We start from the raw sequence: 20,715 nt of genomic DNA on the forward strand, positions 1-20,715 counted from the left end.
CTTTAAAATTGCTGCTCTATCTGACTCATGAAAGAAAAAATTTGGGTTTAGTGTCCCAATAACTTGTGGTTTGATGTCATTTTGGAAATTCATGAAGAGTTTGTATCCTTTTTGGTTTTACCAGTATTGGTGTCTCTTTAAAGTGAAGACATCGTTTTCAGTTTGTATAATCAGATCCGGAATGGAAACAATATTTTTTTTGTATAATGATGATAGTCCATAGAGCTCCACAACAGGTGGGATATAATTCCCGCAACTAGGAGGAGGCCAAGAGCTTAAATTCCCTCCCATCTCTCTTCAGTTTTTGTTCTTGGCCTCTCAGGAGATCCCTCCCAAACTGCTCTCTTCCCTCCCACAACCCCACTGGTCACCCCCACCTTAGGTACAAAGCCAATTTATATATATATGTATGCATATATGTATTTATATATGTTCTCTGCAGTGTAGGATCCCAACCTCCCTGATCCCCCCAAGCAGCCATAATTTTTTTTTAAAAAGTTTTTATTTTCTGTAGCGTAGTGCCCCCCCCCCACGATCCTTAGTTAGGGGCCCCCGCATCCCCTTTTCCGTAGTTTAGCTGCCCCATCCCTCCCAGTATCCTTTATTATTTTTTTCTGTAGTGTAGGGTCCTCTCACTCCCTCCGCTGCTGAGCCACCTCCCGCCCACACCTCCCGCCGGCAACCAGCAGGATATCGTTACAGACTGTGACACACACAGGGGTTAAGCTACTTGCTTATGAATTAATGTTTGGGAGCTCAGACCAATGTGAGACCCTTATCCCTGGAACAAATCATTCACAAAGGAGACAGAAGAGATTTCACAGCAGCTGAATTATACAGGGACATAGGAATACCCTGTTACGTGCACAGTATTTCCCTATGAGACTTCACCCATAACTACCCTCAGGCTTGGCGGCGACTTGTATTTAGCCTCCCCCGGGATACAGGTATTTTCTTCAGATATCCTCTGCGGTACAAGCACTTGATGGGCTCTCTACTGGATACTGCTGCAGCTTAGTGCCTGGTAAGCTGGTGGAGGGGTGCTACCTCGGGTAAGCCACGTGCCACAGCACACACACAGCCCAGAGGCTATTAGTAGGTACAGCATAGCCAGGGGCCTGCTTCCCTTCTGACACACTTTTTATCTTTTTTTTTTCTCTAACACTTGAGATCTTCTATCTTTGAGCCTTTATAACTTCATTGTGCAATATTTTTTATTTTTTTTATTATTTTTATTGTTAACACAAATTCTCATTTAACAACATTGAAGTAACATACAAAGGTACTTGCATTCAGCGTAGGGCTAATGTCCACGTAATTGGTCGTAACTGAGAAAAGGGTCAAGTCCTTCTTTGGAACCTGATTCTTTAGTCCTTGTTTTCAATAGTCCATTTAAACAGGATGTATGCAAAGTCAAGTTTTAATTGTATACAATAACACTTCAATGTAAAAAGGTATATTATCAACACATGTAAACAAATAAGAAGTAGTTAAATTGAAAGGTTTCCTCTAATACATATTTAAAATCTTTGGCGCTAGCCCCCCTCTGGCAGAAGGTGGTCAATTATGAATTTAGCAATAATCTGGCACTCTTTACTTTATTTATGGAATGTTGAGCGGTGAGACATGTTTATCGCGGTGTACCTTTGCTAGAATAGCATATCTATACCTACACATTTACTCTTGAGTTTGTTGTGTGTGTGGGGCGCATGGAATCGGCAGATTAGCTATTCTTGGTAGGGATTCCTCCCATATAAACCTCGCATTTAGAAAGGTCTCTAGCTTGTTGCGGCGAAGGTAGCCATACTTTTCTAGGGTAAATTGTTCAACTACCTCCTCTAACCACATATCTCTAGTGGGTGTTATAGTTTTTTTCCAATGGCGCACTATCAGTCTCCTTGCGCTATTAAGGCCTATTTGTAAAGTTATTAGCTTTAGGCGGCATGCTAGCTTAGGCAGGTTATTAAGTAGGGCAACGTTTGGGTTCAATGTAAGTTCTACTGCTATGGACTGTTTGTAGTGTAGTTCTACTGCCGACCATAGAGGGCGAACTTTACTACAGTTCCACCACATATGTAACAGGTTAGCATGTTCTCCACATCCTCGCCAACAAGTGTTGGATGTGTTTGGATATATGTTGTGAATTCTTGACGGGGTCAGATACCACCGGAGGAGAATTTTAACATTTTTTTTTTTTTATTTTTTTTTTTTCAAAAGCTTTATTGAACATAAAATTACTGCGTACAACGCAGAATTAAAACAGTTACATATGCAACAATGTGGTTACAATGATTCCATATACATAACACAGTGTTTCGACATATATGAGTTGTAGATATATTTATCGTTCAATAGGCAAATTTAGATTGCATAGGTAAGTTATTTAAACTAGGTAAGAAAAAAGAAAAAAGGAAACAATTCAATTAAGTGAATGAGAAAATACAATGAACAATTCAAATGGATGTATAAATGTATATTCATATGTACGTGATTCCTGCAGAAACGTAAATTGTTGTGTCAGTGATTATCGGGCTCTTGAAATGACCTTCTGTTCAAGTCAAAGTAATAGGAGAAGGCATCTGGCTTGTCAGCTAAGGGTAGTCAGTGAATATGCATTTAAGAAGTGGATGTTCGGGTGGTGGTTTTGGGTGTGGGGGTTGTCTGATTAAGATATTCCTCCCACAAAAAATATATCGAGTCATAGTCGGTTACTTGTTTGTTACGAGTAAAGCGATATTTTTCTAGTTGAAGAGATTGGGTGGTTGTTTCTCTCCAGACCTGGATAGATGGAAGTGTATTGCATTTCCAGTTTTTGGGAATTAGTCGTTTTGCTGAGTTTGTCATGATGGTCAGTAGGGCTAGTCGGAGTTTGCAAGTTATTTTGGTAAATTTATTAAAGATGAAAAACCAGATGTCGAGCCTGAGACTTAGAGATAGAACTTTTTCGAATTCGACTCTGATAGCTTCCCAATATGTTTGGGCTGTTGGGCACGTCCACCAGATGTGTGTGGGAGTGCCAATGTTGTGGCAACCTCTCCAACACTCCGGTGAGTGTGTAGGGAAAATGGTGTGAAGTCGGTGAGGTGTATAGTGCCATCTATATAGTAACTTAACATTCATTTCCATTACATAAATGGATGAGGAGGATTTTGTCATGCAAGAGAAGATTTTTTGCCATTCCTTAGGGGTTTGTGTAGTGCCTATCTCTGTTTCCCACTTTTGCGTGTACGAGGGGAGAGATGTGCTGCTCGGTTGCGTAAGTAATTGGTATGTAAAAGATAGAAAGCCCCTGTGTAGGGTGTCATAGATACAGCTGCTTTTGTAACCCGTATGGGGGCGAAAAAGTAATAGCTTATGTGGATGTTTGACAAGGAAGTCTGTTAGTTGTTGGTATTTAAACCATTCTATATGTATTTTGTCCAGGATGGGGGCCAGTTCGGTTAAGGGTTTGATTTTCCCATTTTGGATGACTGTAAGGCAGGGAGAGGAGTTTATAATGTGAGGTGTTTGAGATGTTTGTGTGGGGAATGGTATTGGAGAATCTGGATTTTCACAAAGGGGTGTTAGTGGGGAGGGTACAGTTGAGATATGGTTATGTTGTTTTATGGATGTATCCCATAGTTTTAAAGTTTCTCTAGTGATTATTGGTAGATATGTAGGTAAGTTTCTTTTGGAGGGATGTAGCCAGCATTTGCTGCCAAGATGTGAAGTATTCGATAACGAGTGCTCTAGAAGAACCCATTCTTTGTGAACTGAATGTCTGCACCAATGTATTATTCTGGTGTAGAAGCTAGCCAGTCTATATTGGGTAAGGTTTGGGATTCCAAGGCCGCCCAGTTCTTTGGAGCGATAAAGGGTGGCAGTAGCTATCCGAGGTCTTTTGTGTTGCCATATATAGGAGATGAAGGATTTTTGAAGATTGTGTATCACAGATTTGGGGATTGGGATCGGTAGTGTTTGGAAGAGGTATAGTAATTTGGGGAGAAGAATCATTTTGACTGAATTAATTCTGCCTAACCATGAGAGTGGTTTATTGTTCCAGGAGCGCAGTATATTTTGGATTGAATCGGCTATGGCTTTATAATTGGTGTCCAGTGTGACTTGTGTGTGGTGGGAGATATATACACCGAGGTATTTTATAGCGCGCGGTTGTATGCGAAAGTGAGCGAGTGCTTGTATGGCAGTGATTTCCTCCGTCTGTAGTCCAAGTGGGAGCAATTCTGATTTGGTAATATTTATTTTGAAGTTTGAAAAATTGCCGTATTAGTGTATTGTTTGAATGAGGGGGGGAAGTGAGTTTTGAGGTCGTGTTAGTGTGAGAAAGAGGTCATCAGCATATAAGGTAGCTTTATATTCCTGGTGAGCAATTTTGAACCCCTGTATGTCCGTGTTGTGTCTAATATGTGATGCTAGGACCTCCATTGCAAGGATAAATAATATAGGGGAGAGGGGGCATCCCTGTCTTGTTCCGTTTGTGATTGAAAATGGTTGGGACAAGGTATTGTTCAACTTTATTTTGGCTTGGGGACTGTTATAAAGGGAGAATATTTTTCCAGTGAAGGTCGAGTCGAAGCCAAATTGGGTAAGTGTCTCCTTCAGAAATTGCCAGTTTAGCCTATCAAAGGCTTTCTCCGCGTCCATAGAAATGAACACGGAGGGGATATGGTTGTGAACTGCATGTTCCATTAGTAATAGAATTTTGGTCGTATTATCTTTAGCTTCTCTAAGAGGAGTGAAACCTGCCTGATTAATATGTACAATTGTTGGGAGTATTAGGTTGATGCGGGTGGCTAATATTTTAGCGTAAAGTTTGATATCTATGTTAAGGAGGGAGATTGGGCGAAAGTTAGCGGGCGTTGTAGGGGGTTTACCTGGTTTTGGGATCACTACTACTTGCGCTTCTAGCATGGATTGGGGGAACGGGTTAGTGTCCGTTACTTCGTTGAATAATTGAGTGAGATAAGGGGATAGTTGAGAAGAGAAGGTGTGGTAGTACTTTCCAGTGAAACCGTCTGGCCCTGGGCTTTTCCCATTGTTAAGTGATTTTATGGCCGTGGTGAGTTCAATTTGGGTAATGGGTTTGTTAAGGGTGTTAAGTTGATCAGTTGTTATAGTGGGTAGATGTGCGCTGGAAATATAAGAGATCAGAGCTGGGGTAGGGCCTTGAGAGGGTGCATTTCTTTGAATATTATATAAGGTGGAATAATAGTCATGAAAGGATTGTAGAATTTCTTTAGTAGTTTTTAGGGTGTGGGGACAATTAGGTGTTTGTAATTCGTTAATATAAGATTTCAATCTCTTTTTTTTCAAGGCTCTTGCTAATAACTTGCCTGACCTATTGCTTTCATAATAAAACATGCTGTTAGTTTTTGCGCGAAGTGTCTGGTATTCTATTTGTAGGAAACTGTCTAATGCTTGTTTAGCGTTTTGTAAGTCAGTCAGTATATCAGGGTTTGTAGGGGATTGTTTATGGGCCAGATCCAGTCGGGCAAAGGTGTTTGATAGCTCATTATATTGCTGTCGATGTAATTTTTGGAAATGAGCCTTTAATTTAATTAATTCGCCCCTGAGCACGCACTTGTGTGCTTCCCATATTGTATATTTGTTGGCCGTTGAGGGGATATTCAATCTAAAATATTCTTCAATGGTGCTAGTAAGTTTCTTAATTGTGTCTGGATTGTTAAGAAGGGAGTTGTCTAGTTTCCACGTATATGATGTTAGTGGGGTGTTTGTCCATGATATGGTTAGTTTTACCGCTGAATGGTCTTACCATGATGTGGGGGAAATAACGCATCTGTTGACTAAGGCTAGGGCAGGTTGATTGGTGAAAATGTAATCTATGCGACTATATGTTCTGTTAGGATGGGAGAAAAAGGTATAGTCTCGGGTGTCCTGGTGGATAAAACGCCAAGTGTCGTGGAGGTTAAGGTTTCTCAAACCTGTCCATAATACATTAGTGACTTTTTTTGATATCGCTATTGTAGGATTGGAGCTATCCTTAGTAGGGTGAATGGGAACATTAAAATCCCCTGCAACAAAGATGGGTCCTTTTGCGATGTCTATAATGCGGTTAAATATTTGTTTAAAGAAAGGGGTTTGTTTTACATTTGGGGCGTAAATATTTACCAGGGTAATAGGTCTACCATAAAGTAGACCTACTAGGCCGAGAAAACGGCCCTCAGTGTCTCTAGAGGTTTGGATATGGGTGAAGGGGAGAGACTTATGCAGTAGAATACTGACTCCACCTCTTTTTGAGGTGTTGGAGCTGTGGTAGTGAGTGGTGAATGTTTTCCCAAAATATTTCGGCTCTTTGTTTTTTTTAAAATGGGTCTCTTGTAGGAATAAGATGTCTGCCTGTCTTTTTGAAAGGTCTGAAAGGGCTTTAGATCGTTTGTGGGGTGAGTTGAGTCCCTTAGCATTTTGTGTAAGAAGTGTTAGTTTACGAGTTTCATCGTTCTTATTTTTGGGCAACATAGTGTGTTTGTTGGGGTATGTTGTTTAATTGTGTGGATGAGGTCACATAGAGCACTTTACGTATATGTATCTTACAAATGTGTGGGCACATCTCTGCAGGAGAAAAACATTCATTTGACAGGTGATAACTTAAACAGTTTCTCATAACAAACATAATAACATTATTAACCATAAAAAACATTGACATATTAACCAAAAACAAAAAATCTCTCTGCCTATCATAGGTCATAACTGAGAGTAAGTTGGGGGCAGTACCATAAAGTGCCCTGAGAAGTTTACATTTTTTTATTTATTTTTTAAATTATATTGAATAAGAATCCTAGAGTGGGGAAGGTGAGGTAGATAAGTCGGAGGGGTGGGTAGGAAGGGGAAAGGATAGGTGGTAAGGGGGGAGAGGATGAGGTAGGCATGATGGAAAAGGAGTTGTCAGAATCTATCTTTGCTCTCATTCTGCTAATAGCAGAAGGTTCTAAATTGCTGAGTTGCAAAAAGACTAGACTAAATGATGATGACCTGTACCTGCCTTTCCCGAAGGGGCAACATTCGCCAAAATGTCCATCTATTTGTTTAGTATTACTGAGATAGGTGTAAAAGAGTTCACAAAGGTGAGTCTTCAGAGGAGGTCAAGCCGGTAGTGGGTTGCCTTCTTGTGGCTTCTTTTGCTTTGGCTTTCTTAGGAAGGGCTGTATGCCAAGACTCATTCGGATTGATTCGTCCCTTGGAGATTTGTGAGTTCTGTGGTTCAGGTAGTGATTCCATAGGTGGTTCAAGGCCAAGTGCTGTACAAAAAGTTTGAGTGTCCTCTGGAGTTTTGCAGATGACACGGGTGTTATTGCTGATGGTCCAAAGATGTGTTGGGAAGCCCCATCTGTAGGGGATTCTCTTATTTCTTAACATGGTAGTAAGAGGTGAAAATTCTTTCCTGCGGTGTAAGGTGCGGGTTGATAAGTCCTGGAAGAATTGTAAGACATTGCCTCTAAATCTTACAGGCTGAGTTTTGCGGGATTGTCGTAAGAGCATTTCTTTTTCTTGAAAGTTCTTTAAACGGATCACGATATCTCGTGGCGGAGCTGAGTCAGGAGGTTTTGGTCTCAAAGTTCTATGAGCTCTGACCCATAGGATATCCTCAGTATAGGAAGATTCTTTCAGATGTCGAAATAGATCTTGCAAATAAACTGGGAAATCCCTGGGCAAGACTGACTCTGGCACTCCTCTGATACGCATATTTTTGCGCCTGCTTCGATTCTCGAGGTCGTCGAGCTTATCTTGAAGAGAAAGTATGGTCTCCTGTTGAGAGGTTACTTGGTCAGTTAGTTGCTGTACATCCTCTTTAATAGTTTCTTGGTTACTTTCAAGAGATTCAACTTGGAAACCTAAGGTGTGAATGTCCTGCTTTAATTCGGCCAGCTCTTCTCTAATACAGGAACGGACTATGTCCGCAATGTCCTTTTTCGATGGTAAATTTTGCAAAAATGAAGGAGAGAGTTGGCATTCAGCTGGTAAAGTTCTGTTTGATTGAGATTCCTGTGACAGGGTTTGAGGGGTTTTGTCACCAGTTTTTTGGGAAGCAGGAGAGGTATTCATTGTGTCTGAACTATGCAAAAAAGAGGACATAAGGCTTGATTTCCCTGTAAGAGATTTTGACATTTTGTCATGTTTGACATTGCGTTTAGCCGTCATGTTGGGCCAGAGATACATGTGGCGTAACTCGTGATTCTCCTGCGTCAAGATTGTCTTATGTCAAGAAACACTTATGAGGTATATGGAGGTGTTAGAACAAGTCCTCAAAACAGGCAAAAGGATCTTGTAATCACTGCCAATAAATAAAAGATGCACAGCGGTGGTGTATTGCGGCTGGAAGGGTTAAAGTCTGTACTAGAATGTACTAGAATCACGGCAACAAATGTGTGGTTTTATCTCCAGGCTAAGTTTGAAAGTCAGGTATTGAATGTTGCTGAGGATTTATGTTTCAAAAGAGCTGCAGAGTCAGCAGAGTCAGTGGTTAAAAGCAGCAAAACTGTTATTTATTTCCTCTTTTGCACAAAGGGGTATTTGGAGTATTTGAGTTGCAGACCCTGTTTCAGTAATTAGGCATGAAAGTTAGGTTAGAGTGCGCAGCTAGTCTGTGTCTGTAGCTGGTCCTGTAGTAGGCCTAATCCCCAGGCTCAGTATGTTGCAGAGGCCTGCAGAGGTCATGCAGTTGTTAATTATATATTGTGGCCAGATTACAGTTAGGGAATGTGCTTGTCTCAGTGTGGGTAGGCTGATTTAGTAGGGTTTATAAAAAGTTCTTACCCTGGAGAAAGCGGAGTTCCGGAGTAGGCCCAATCCCCGGGCTAAATTTATTTCCGGTCCGACTCGAAAATCGGGTGCTGTTTTTCAGTCTTGGGGCCCTTCGTTTTTGATTGTGGGCCTTCCTAGGAGCTTGGTTGTGGCCCCTGATGACCAGCAAAGGGGTACATTTGTTGCCTGATGTCAGATGTGGCCTGAATTCGGCCCGGAGTGCTGGGTGTCTCTGGTCCAGGGGGAGATGAAAGGATTATCCCTCAGAGTTGTTGCTACAGGTTTTAGAGGTGCTGGGGAATGTTGTAGGAGAGTTTAGGGGCAAGGATGGTGAGGATTCATAATGATATAAGGGCCTTTACAGCGGAGCTCCGGAGTTATGCTGCCATCTCTGCAGCTGCCGGCTCCGCCCCCCCGAGAATTTTAACATTTAATTTTAAAATCATTGGGGATGTAGAGGATTTTTTGACTGATCTGAAAATGTTTTCCCATGTATTTTGTTCTATATGCTCTGTTAAGTCTAGGTTCCATTTTGATGTGTATGGTGGAAGGGTGTTATGAAGGTTACTTATGAGAAGTTTGCGTGATGTTGAGAGTGTTCCTTTTGGTGTAACCCCACTATGGCACAGTTGTTCAAACGGGGTGAGTTGTGTTAGGAGGTCTGCTTTAAATGGAGATGTATGAATATAATGGTGCAATTGGGCATATTTCAGAAATTTGGTGAATCAGCTATGTTGATTAGTTTTTTTTTTTTTTTGCAATATATCTTTTTATTGTTTTCAACAAAGAAATAATTTCTCATATAACATACAATTGGATATGTTGATTAGTTTATCTCTTTCTAAAAGTTTACCTGCTTTTGTGAAGTTGAATAGTGGAATTGTGTAGTCCCATTCAGTAACGCCTAGATTTAGAGTTTGGCGATAACCGTCAAAAGCAGCGTTAAGGGGTCCTAACGCTGCTTTTTAATGCCCGCTGGTATTTAGAGTCAGCCAGGAAAGGGTCTACCGCTCACTTTCTTTCCGCGACTCGAGGCTACCGCAGATCCCCTTACGTCAATTGCGTAGCCTATCTTTTCTATGGGATTTGCCTAATGCCGGTATTACGAGTCTTGGAAGAAGTGAGCAGTAGAGCCTCTACCAACAAGACACAATTTTTGGGTATATAGGAGCGCCAATGGCTAAGGTATACAACAGGTTATTTGTCTACACCACTGGATGTCCTGGATGTTACTCAGGACAACAAACTTCAAACATTTAAATGTAAATATAATCCACATGTAAAAGATCGTTTAAAAGATCGTTTGAATAAAAAAAAATTTTTTTAATTCACATATATTAAAACATCAGACAAAAGGGGAGATAACAATGAATACAAAGGAGTTAAAAACGATTAAAACTACCAATATATCTATCGATATGATTAAAAAATGAACCATTAACAACCAATACACCTTCTGTATTAGATGGACCTCAGTGTAGTAAATACACTTTTACCAATGCACTCAGGAATGAAGAAATATAAATATAAATTCTATCGAGGTTATATATATAATGAGTTGTTGTCACGAGCAATGTATACGCTAAGTTTCTATTATTGATGATACAAGGTTGGTTGGATCACAAGTGCATAATTGAAATAAGCTACATATAAAAAAGAACAAGGACAATTTCGATTGGATCAATACTGGTATGTCCACAAAATCGTGATAAAAAATGTGATGAAAAATGTGTAAATAACTTCCACTAATATAAAAATAAAATCACAAAAAGATGAAAAATGATAATGATAGCAATCAAATTAATGGAAAACAATATTGAGCCAAATCCTAGTGAAGGGTATAAAACCAAAAACATATATATATCCACAATTTCTAATATATCGATATGACTGATATAACAGTGTTTCCGTGTGTTATAACAGTGCTAATTACTAGTTAGGTTAAACATCAGCTGAAAATACCAAAATATCCAAGTGAAATTCCCAAATTACAATAAATGTCCCAAAACCAATTGAAAGTCAAATTAATGTCCCAAATAATAATAATCCTATGATTAATCCGAAAAGATCATCATCCTTTGTATTGTGCAGAGTTCGATCCAGTATCCTAGTCTGTTGTGAGACAGAGACCTATGGAAAAAGAAAGTGCACTAAACAAAAAACCTTTGGGATGTGGTCTATGGTAAATAGACTTACCCAAATGCCGTTGTCCTGGGGGTATATGAGCCTCACAAATCTTACTTTCTGTCGTCTACGCGTTTCGGCCCTGAAAAGTGGGCCTTTTTCAAGACATGTTATATACCCCCAGGACAACGGCATTTGGGTAAGTCTATTTACCATAGACCACATCCCAAAGGTTTTTTGTTTAGTGCACTTTCTTTTTCCATAGGTCTCTGTCTCACAACGGACTAGGATACTGGATCGAACTCTGCACAATACAAAGGATGATGATCTTTTCGGATTAATCATAGGATTATTATTATTTGGGACATTAATTTGACTTTCAATTGGTTTTGGGGCATTTATTGTAATTTGGGAATTTCACTTGGATATTTTGGTATTTTCAGCTGATATTTAACCTAACTAGTAATTAGCAGTGTGTCAAGCTGTAACAAACTGTAGAAAGAAGAGTTCTGTTAACAGACCTCAGCTGCTGAGATTCAACAAAAATAAAGTTTTGTTTTGTTGCTGTGAACAATGTGGAGTTCATAAGAATTACCTATTTAGGTAAGGTGAGTCCCACAGTATTCATGGAGCAGTTTTATGTACTGGTTTAATTAGAGTAAGGAGACTATGATAGGTGCCACATGTGAGAATTCACTAAATAGATGCAGCATAGCCCCTAACATCTTAAAACCTGTATTATACTCAGATATAGCATAAAGATTGGCAAGCTGGTATAATCTTTATGTTTAAAAAATACTCTTTAGAAATGATTTACATCAAGGCAAGATGCAGACAGGAGAATCACAGACTACATAGGTTTAAGTAAGCAGGCTAGCGTTATTGTCAAAGTGAAGGTTAATACTGGTATTCCGGTAAAGACAATTTTAAGTCCTCACATAAAGTTGGCAGGGAGTACCTGAGTGAGGCTGAAGGGAATTCCCCTGCAAGGTTAGGCGGCTTCCTAGCTGGTGCGGTTCTGGAGCTCCGATGTGAGGAGTAGTAGCAACCGGTGCCGTTGGCGTGTGACGTCACCGCGGAGTGATCCGATAGTTCCGGCAGCACTGAGAATGGAAGAAGAAGTGCCGGAGCTGTAAAGGGATCTTGCTTGTAGATCAACAGACAGAGTTAGTGGAGCAAGCAATCCTGGTCTGCAGGTGAGGCTTAGCTGAAAATGTCAGTGTAGGAGAACATAACAATACCAAGCAATGATCTGTAGGAGTGTTTAGAATTTATAGTGAAGGGAAGTGAAAAGGAGGCAGTTAAAGGAACATTACAAGCGCAATAAAACAAGCAGGAGCTATACCAGGGTATAATCCTGACAGGATCCCCCCTTCAAGGAGCAACTCCGGTGCTCATGGAGATGGACGGTCAGGGTTCCTTCGGTGAAACAAGGTAACCAACCTGGGAGCTGAGATATTAGCAGCAGGCTCCCAAGAATCATCATCAGGAGTATAACCTTTCCACCGGACCAAGTATTGTAGAACTCCCTGTCGCCTGCGTGAGTCCATTATAGAAAGAACCTCATATTCCGTATTGGGGTCCACAGCGACTTGCGGGGTAAAAGGGACAGTAGTGGAGTTCCTCAGATCTTTGTATGGTTTCAGAAGGGAGACATGAAAGGTGGGGTGAACCTTCATGGACTGAGGTAATTTAAGACGGACGGAGTTTGTGTTAATAACATGAGTTATTGGATATGGACCAACGAACAACGGAGAAAGTTTCCTACAAGGGGTGTTCAGCTTGAGATTTTTGGTAGACAACCAGACTAAGTCACCGGTAGAGTATTCCGGGGAAGGCAATCTTCTTTTATCATAATAATACTTGTGAGTTTTCTTGGCATCCTCAATTGCAGATTTAACAGTGGTGAAATTTGAGGCAATGAGAACAGATAAATCAGAGATGTTAGGTGAGGAACTCTGATTATCTGGGAGGATCTGAAATTTAGGATGGAACCCATAGTTCACGTAGAATGGGGTTTGTTTAGTTGTGGAATGAATGGTATTATTGAAACAGAACTCCGCATAGGGAAGATGTGCTGCCCAATGCAATGGTTGAGAAGAGCAGTAGGTCCTAAGGAATTGTTCAAGCCATTGGTTTGACCTTTCGGTTTGACCATTCGACTGGGGATGGTATGCAGTGCTAAGCTTTTTGTCGATGGAGAAAGCCTTACAGAACTCGGTCCAGAGTCTACTAGAGAACTGAGTGCCTCGGTCTGTAAGCATGGTGTTGGGTATACCATGATGTTTAAAAACATGAGAGATGAGGAGCTGAATGGTTTCTGAAGCAGTAGGCAATTTATGGTACGGAATGAAGTGCGACATTTTACTGAACAGATCTACGACGACAAGTATGGTTGTCATATTTTGTGACTTCGGAAGATCAACTATGAAATCTAAAGCTATGTCTAACCAAGGTCTGTTAGGGGTCGGAAGCGAAATTAGAAGTCCATAGGGTGGATGCTTAGCACGTTTCGATGTAGTACATTCAGTGCATGTGAGAACATATTTTTTAATCTCCTCTAACATTCCTGGCCACCAGTAAGTACGAGTTATGAGGTCTTGTGTTTTCCTGATTCCAGGGTGCCCTGCTAGGAGGGAATCGTGTGAGGACTGAAGAATTAACTGTCTTAGGTTGGGGGGAATATATAGTTTAGTTTGGTAGTAATAGAGTCCATCAAGTTCTTTTCGTAAAAGAGAGGATGGTTTAGATAGGTCATCCTCCTGTTCATGGGAGTGACAGGAATTAGAGTCAATAACAAAAGATATAAAGTTCTCCAGGGGAATAACAGTATCCTTTTGATTCTGGAATCGTTGATGTGTTGGTAATCTTGATAAGGCATCTGCCTTCTGATTCTTATTTGCTGGTCGGTAGACGATTTGGTAATTGAACCTGGAAAAGAAGAGGTTCCATCTCAGCTGTCTCGAGGAAAGTGTCCTGGTAGTTTTGAGGTATTGTAGATTCCTATGATCGGTGTAGATGACTGTAGGAATAGTGGTACCCTCTAAAAGATGACGCCAATGTTCTAGAGACAGCTTGATAGCCAAAAGCTCCTTGTCCCCAATAGGGTAGTTCTGTTCTGAGGTGGATAACGAGCGAGAAAAGTAGGCCACAGGATGAAGTGGTTGGTCAATGCCAGATCGCTGTGACAGGACAGCACCCACAGCCACCTCCGAGGCATCCACCTCGAGGGTATAAGGCAGGTCAGGGTTGGGGAACCTTAGAATAGGTGCAGTTGTGAAAAGATGTTTTAGCAACTCGAAGACCTTTTGGGTGTCATGATTCCAGTTAAAAGGTATGTTAGTTTTGGTTAAAGTAGTTAAAGGTTTTGCTATGCTAGAAAAGTTCTTTATAAACTTACGATAAAAGTTCGCAAAGCCTAAAAATCTTTGTACCTCTTTTCGTTTTTTTGGTGGAGGCCAGTTTACAATAGCCTGGATTTTAGTATCTTCCATGTGTATACCATCTTCTGTGATCACATAACCTAGAAAACTAATGCATTGTGTGTTGAAAATACACTTTTCTGGTTTAGCATATAGGAAATTACTCCTTAATCTGGAGAGGACCTGTCTGACGTGTATGATATGTTCAGATAAACTTTTGGAGTAGATAAGGATATCATCCAGATAGATGACTAGGAAAACATCCAGAAAATCACGAAAGAGATCATTAATTAGATGCTGAAATGTGGCCGGGGCGTTACATAACCCAAAGGGCATTACGGTGTACTCATATAACCCGTAGCGAGTACGGAACGCCGTGAGCCACTCATCACCACTTCGTACTCGGATAAGATTATACGCTCCCCTTAAATCTAATTTTGTGAAATATTTAGCCCCTTCTAGCCTTTCTATCAACTCGGGGATCAAAGGTAGGGGATATCGGTTTTTTATTGTTACTTTATTGAGTTGTCTATAGTCAACTATTGGCCTTAAGGAGCCATCTTTGTTTTTAACGAAGAATATACCGGCTCCAGCTGGTGAGGTAGAGGGCCGAATGAACCCCTTCCTCAGATTCTCTTCTAAGTATGATTTTAAATGTGTAAGCTCTGGTTTAGACAAAGGGAAAATATGACCGTATGGTATGTCTGCTCCAGGCACCAGTTCAATAGGACAGTCATACTTCCTATGTGGGGGAAGATTTTCTGACTCTATCTTACTGAAAACATCAGTGAAGTCCCTATATGGTACGGGTAGCTGGAAATCAGATTGTATACTGGTGGTATGCATAATGTTGACTGGGAAACAGGTGGTTTGACAATAATTCGAATTAAAGGTTACAGATAGGGTTGTCCAGGATATGTGTGGGTTATGTAATGTTAACCAATTCAACCCTAGTATGACCGGGGAAACCGGTGAGGCTATCACATCAAAGGATAAGTATTCCCTATGATGGTCAGAGGTTGTAACAAGAAGTGGAATTGTTTGAAATTCTACAGGACCAGATGATACAGGTCGACCATCAATACCTCTCAATAAAACTGGAGACTTTTTATGCATTAGTGGAATTTTATTAACATGTGTAAATTCTTTATCAATGTAACAGGCTGTAGCTCCTGAATCAATTATTCCGGGTACGCTGAGGTGATGGTGATCCCACTGAAAAGAAAGTGAGAGTTTACAGTATGATGTTCTCAGATCATAAGTACTACAGCAGTCAATGGAAGTGTATGACTCACCCTTGTTGGATTTCTGTAGGGCAGGACACTCTTTAACAGAGTGCTCGTCAGAGGCGCAATACAGGCAGAGGTTGTTTTCTCTTCGCCTGGTCTTTTCTTGAGGACTTAGTGGCCCTCTTAAGAATCCAATCTCCATGGCCTCAATGTTGGATTTGCTAGGAGAAGCTATGGGGGCGCTACTAGTGGTTTTCTTAGTGTAAGTGTCTGAATATGACCTTTCATGTTGTCTTTCTCTTATCCTTCTATCTATGGTGATAGTTAGCTTTATTAATTCTTCTAAAGTAGGAGGTATGTCTGTACGGGACAATTCATCTTTGACCGCGTCTGATAAACCCAGACGGTATTGATTTCTCAAAGATAAATTATTCCATTCTGAATCTTTTGCCCATCTCTTGAAGTCTGTAATATAGTCTTCGACTACTCTTTTTTTCTGTTTCAGGGCTCTTAAGGCGGTCTCTGCAGTCTGCTGTTTGAATGGGTCTTCATATAATTGACCCAGGGCTAAGAGGAATTGATCTAATGAATTTAGTATAGTTTCATTAGTCTCAAAGAAATTATTGGCCCAACTACGAGGCTCTCCTCTTAGGAAAGATATAATAGTTAAAACTCTAGTCCTGTCATTAGGGTAGGACTGAGGTTTCAGAGTGAACAGCAGCAAACATGCATTTTTAAAATCCCTATATTGCCCCCTGTCTCCATAGAATTTTTCTGGCAGACTAATTTGTGGCTCAGGTACATGTATTTTAGTCTCCAAGTAATCCTTAATGTATGCCTTTAAAGCTACATTTTCTGCCTTAAGTGTGTTCAACCCATCAGCTAATAAATCTACTTTCTGATTTAGGGTTTGTATCTGTGATGCCATCTCAGCTGGGTCCATGTTTATTTTGGGCTTGGTATTCTGTCAAGCTGTAACAAACTGTAGAAAGAAGAGTTCTGTTAACAGACCTCAGCTGCTGAGATTCAACAAAAATAAAGTTTTGTTTTGTTGCTGTGAACAATGTGGAGTTCATAAGAATTACCTATTTAGGTAAGGTGAGTCCCACAGTATTCATGGAGCAGTTTTATGTACTGGTTTAATTAGAGTAAGGAGACTATGATAGGTGCCACATGTGAGAATTCACTAAATAGATGCAGCATAGCCCCTAACATCTTAAAACCTGTATTATACTCAGATATAGCATAAAGATTGGCAAGCTGGTATAATCTTTATGATTAAAAAATACTCTTTAGAAATGATTTACATCAAGGCAAGATGCAGACAGGAGAATCACAGACTACATAGGTTTAAGTAAGCAGGCTAGCGTTATTGTCAAAGTGAAGGTTAATACTGGTATTCCGGTAAAGACAATTTTAAGTCCTAACATAAAGTTGGCAGGGAGTACCTGAGTGAGGCTGAAGGGAATTCCCCTGCAAGGTTAGGCGGCTTCCTAGCTGGTGCGGTTCTGGAGCTCCGATGTGAGGAGTAGTAGCAACCGGTGCCGTTGGCGTGTGACGTCACCGCGGAGTGATCCGATAGTTCCGGCAGCACTGAGAATGGAAGGAGAAGTGCCGGAGCTGTAAAGGGATCTTGCTTGTAGATCAACAGACAGAGTTAGTGGAGCAAGCAATCCTGGTCTGCAGGTGAGGCTTAGCTGAAAATGTCAGTGTAGGAGAACATAACAATACCAAGCAATGATCTGTAGGAGTGTTTAGAATTTATAGTGAAGGGAAGTGAAAAGGAGGCAGTTAAAGGAACATTACAAGCGCAATAAAACAAGCAGGAGCTATACCAGGGTATAATCCTGACACAGTGTTATAACACTGTTATATCAGTCATATCGATATATTAGAAATTGTGGATATATATATATGTTTTTGGTTTTATACCCTTCACTAGGATTTGGCTCAATATTGTTTTCCATTAATTTGATTGCTATCATTATCATTTTTCATCTTTTTGTGATTTTATTTTTATATTAGTGGACGTTATTTACACATTTTTCATCACATTTTTTCACTTTTTTATCACTATTTTGTGGACATACCGGTATTGATCCAATCGAAATTTTCCTTGTTCTTTTTTATATGTAGCTTATTTCAAATATGCACTTGTGATCCAACCAACCTTGTATCATCAATAATAGAAACTTAGCGTATACATCGCTCGTGATAACAACTCATTATATATATATAACCTCAATTTAATTTATATTTATATTTCTTCATTCCTGAGTGCATTGGTAAAAGTGTATTTATTACACTGAGGTCCATCTAATACGGAAGGTGTATTGGTTGTTAATGGTTCATTTTTTAATCGTATCGATAAATATATTGGTAGTTTTAATCGTTTTTAACTCCTTTTTATTCATTGTTATCTCCCCTTTTGTCTGATGTTTTAATATATGTGAATAAAAAAAAATAATTATTCAAACGATATTTTAAACGATCTTTTACATGTGGATTATATTTACATTTAAATGATTGAAGTTTGTTGTCCTGAGTAACATCCAGGACATCCAGTGGTGTAGACAAATAACCTGTTGTATACCTTAGCCATTGGCACTCCTATATACCCAAACATTTTATCTTTCTTCAGGACCTTATTAGGGGGTCTTTTTATAGTGTAGCAGGTATACTATCTTAGGCGCAGTCACTTATCCACAGTTGGCATTCTCTACCGACAAGACTCCTACCGACAAAAAAAGTAAGTAGTTAAGAGTTTTATGGGCTAACGCGGGAACATAAAGCTCTTAACTACTGTGCTATAAAGTACACTAACACCCATAAACTACCTATGAACCCCTAAACCGAGGCCCCCACATCGCAAACCCTATAATAAAAATTTTTAACCCCTAATCTGCCGCTCCGGAAACCGCCGCCACCTACATTTATACCTATGAACCCCTAATCTACTGCCCCTATCATTGCCGACACCTACATTATATTTATTAATCCCTAATCTGCCCCCCCCAACGTCGCCGCCACCTTCCTACACTTATTAACCCCTAATCTGCCGACCGGACATCGCCGCCACTATAATAAATGTATTAACCCCTAAACCGCCGCACTCCCGCCTCACAAACACTATAATAAATTGTATTAACCTCTAATCTGCCCTCCCTAACATCGCCGCCACCTACCTACAATTATTAACCCCTAATCTTCCGTCCCCAACATCGCCGCTACTATAATAAAGTTATTAACCCCTAAACCTGTCTAACCCTATCACCCCCCTAACTTAAATACAATTTAAATTTAACGAAATAAATTTACTATAATTAAATAAATAAATCCTATTTAAAACTAAATACTTACCTATAAAATAAACCCTAAGATAGCTACAATATAACTAATAATTACATTGTAGCTATTTTCGGATTTATATTTATTTTACAGGCAACTTTGTATTTATTTTAACTAGGTACAATAGCTATTAAATAGTTATTAACTATTTAATAGCTACCTAGTTAAAATAATTACAAAATTACCTGTAAAATAAATCTTAACCTAAGTTACAAATACACCTAACACTACACTATCAATAAATTAATTAAATAAATTAACTACTATTATCTAAACTAAAATACAATTAAATTAACTAAACTATAGTACAAAAAAAACACTTAATTACAGAAAATAAAAAAGAATTACAAGAAGTTTAAACTAATTACACCTAATCTAAGCCCCCTAATAAAATAATAAAGCCCCCCAAAATAAAAAAATGCCCTACCCTATTCTAAATTACAAAGTAATCAGCTCTTTTACCAGCCCTTAAAAGGGCTTTTTGCGGGGCATTGCCCCAAAGTAATCAGCTCTTTTACCTGTTAAAAAAAATACAACCCCCCCAACATTACAACCCACCACCCACATACCCCTACTCTAAAACCCACCCAAACCCCCCTTAAAAAAACCTAACACTAACCCCCTGAAGATCTCCCTACCTTGAGTCGTCTTCACCCAACCGGCCAAACTCTTCATCCAAGCGGCGAAGCAGAGGTCCTCCATCCGGTAGAAGTCTTCAACCAAGCAGGGAAAGCAGAGGTCCTCCATCCGGTAGAAGTCTTCATCCAGGCGGCGTCTTCTATCTTCATCTATCCGCAGCGGAGCCATCTTCCAGCCAGCCGACGTGGAGCCATCCTCTTCGACCGACGGACTAACGACGAATGACGGTTCCTTTAAGGGACGTCATCCAAGATGGCGTCCCTCGAATTCCGATTGGCTGATAGGATTCTATCAGCCATTCGGAATTAAGGTAGGAAAAATCTGATTGGCTGATTCAATCAGCCAATCAGATTGAAGTTCAATCCGATTGGCTGATCCAATAAGACAATCGGATTGAGCTTGCATTCTATTGGCTGATCGCAACAGCCAATAGAATGCAAGCTCAATCTGATTGGCTGATAGAATCCTATCAGCCAATCGGAATTCGAGGGACGCCATCTTAGATGACGTCCCTTAAAGGAACCGTCATTCGTCGTTAATCCGTCGGTTGAAGAGGATGGCTCTGCTTCGGCTGGCTGGAAGATGGCTCCGCTCCGGATGGATGAAGATAGAAGATGCCGCCTGGATGAAGACTTCTACCGGATGGAGGACCTCTTCTTCGCCGCTTGGATGAAGAGTTCGGCCCGGTTGGGTGAAGACGACTCAAGGTAGGGAGATCTTCAGGGGGTTAGTGTTAGGTTTTTTTTAAGGGGGGTTTGGGTGTGTTTTAGAGTAGGGGTATGTGGGTGGTGGGTTGTAATGTTGGGGGGATTGTCTTTTTATTTACAGGTAAAAGAGCTGATTACTTTGGGGCAATGCCCCGCAAAAAGCCCTTTTAAGGGCTGGTAAAAGAGCTGATTACTTTGTAATTTAGGATAGGGTAGGGCATTTTTTTATTTTGGGGGGCTTTTTTATTTTATTAGGGGGCTTAGATTAGGTGTAATTAGTTTAAACTTATTGTAATATTTTTTTATTTTCTGTAATTTAGTGTTTGTTTGTTTTTGTACTATAGTTTAGTTAATTAAATTTTATTTAATTGTAGGTAGTTTAGTTAATTTAATTATAGAGTAGTGTTAGGTGTATTTGTAACTTAGGTTAGGATTTATTTTACAGGTAATTTTGTTTTGTAGTTAATAACTATTTAATAGCTATTGTAC

This window comes from Bombina bombina, chromosome 7, assembly GCF_027579735.1.
Source record: "Bombina bombina isolate aBomBom1 chromosome 7, aBomBom1.pri, whole genome shotgun sequence".
Taxonomy (NCBI): domain Eukaryota; kingdom Metazoa; phylum Chordata; class Amphibia; order Anura; family Bombinatoridae; genus Bombina; species Bombina bombina.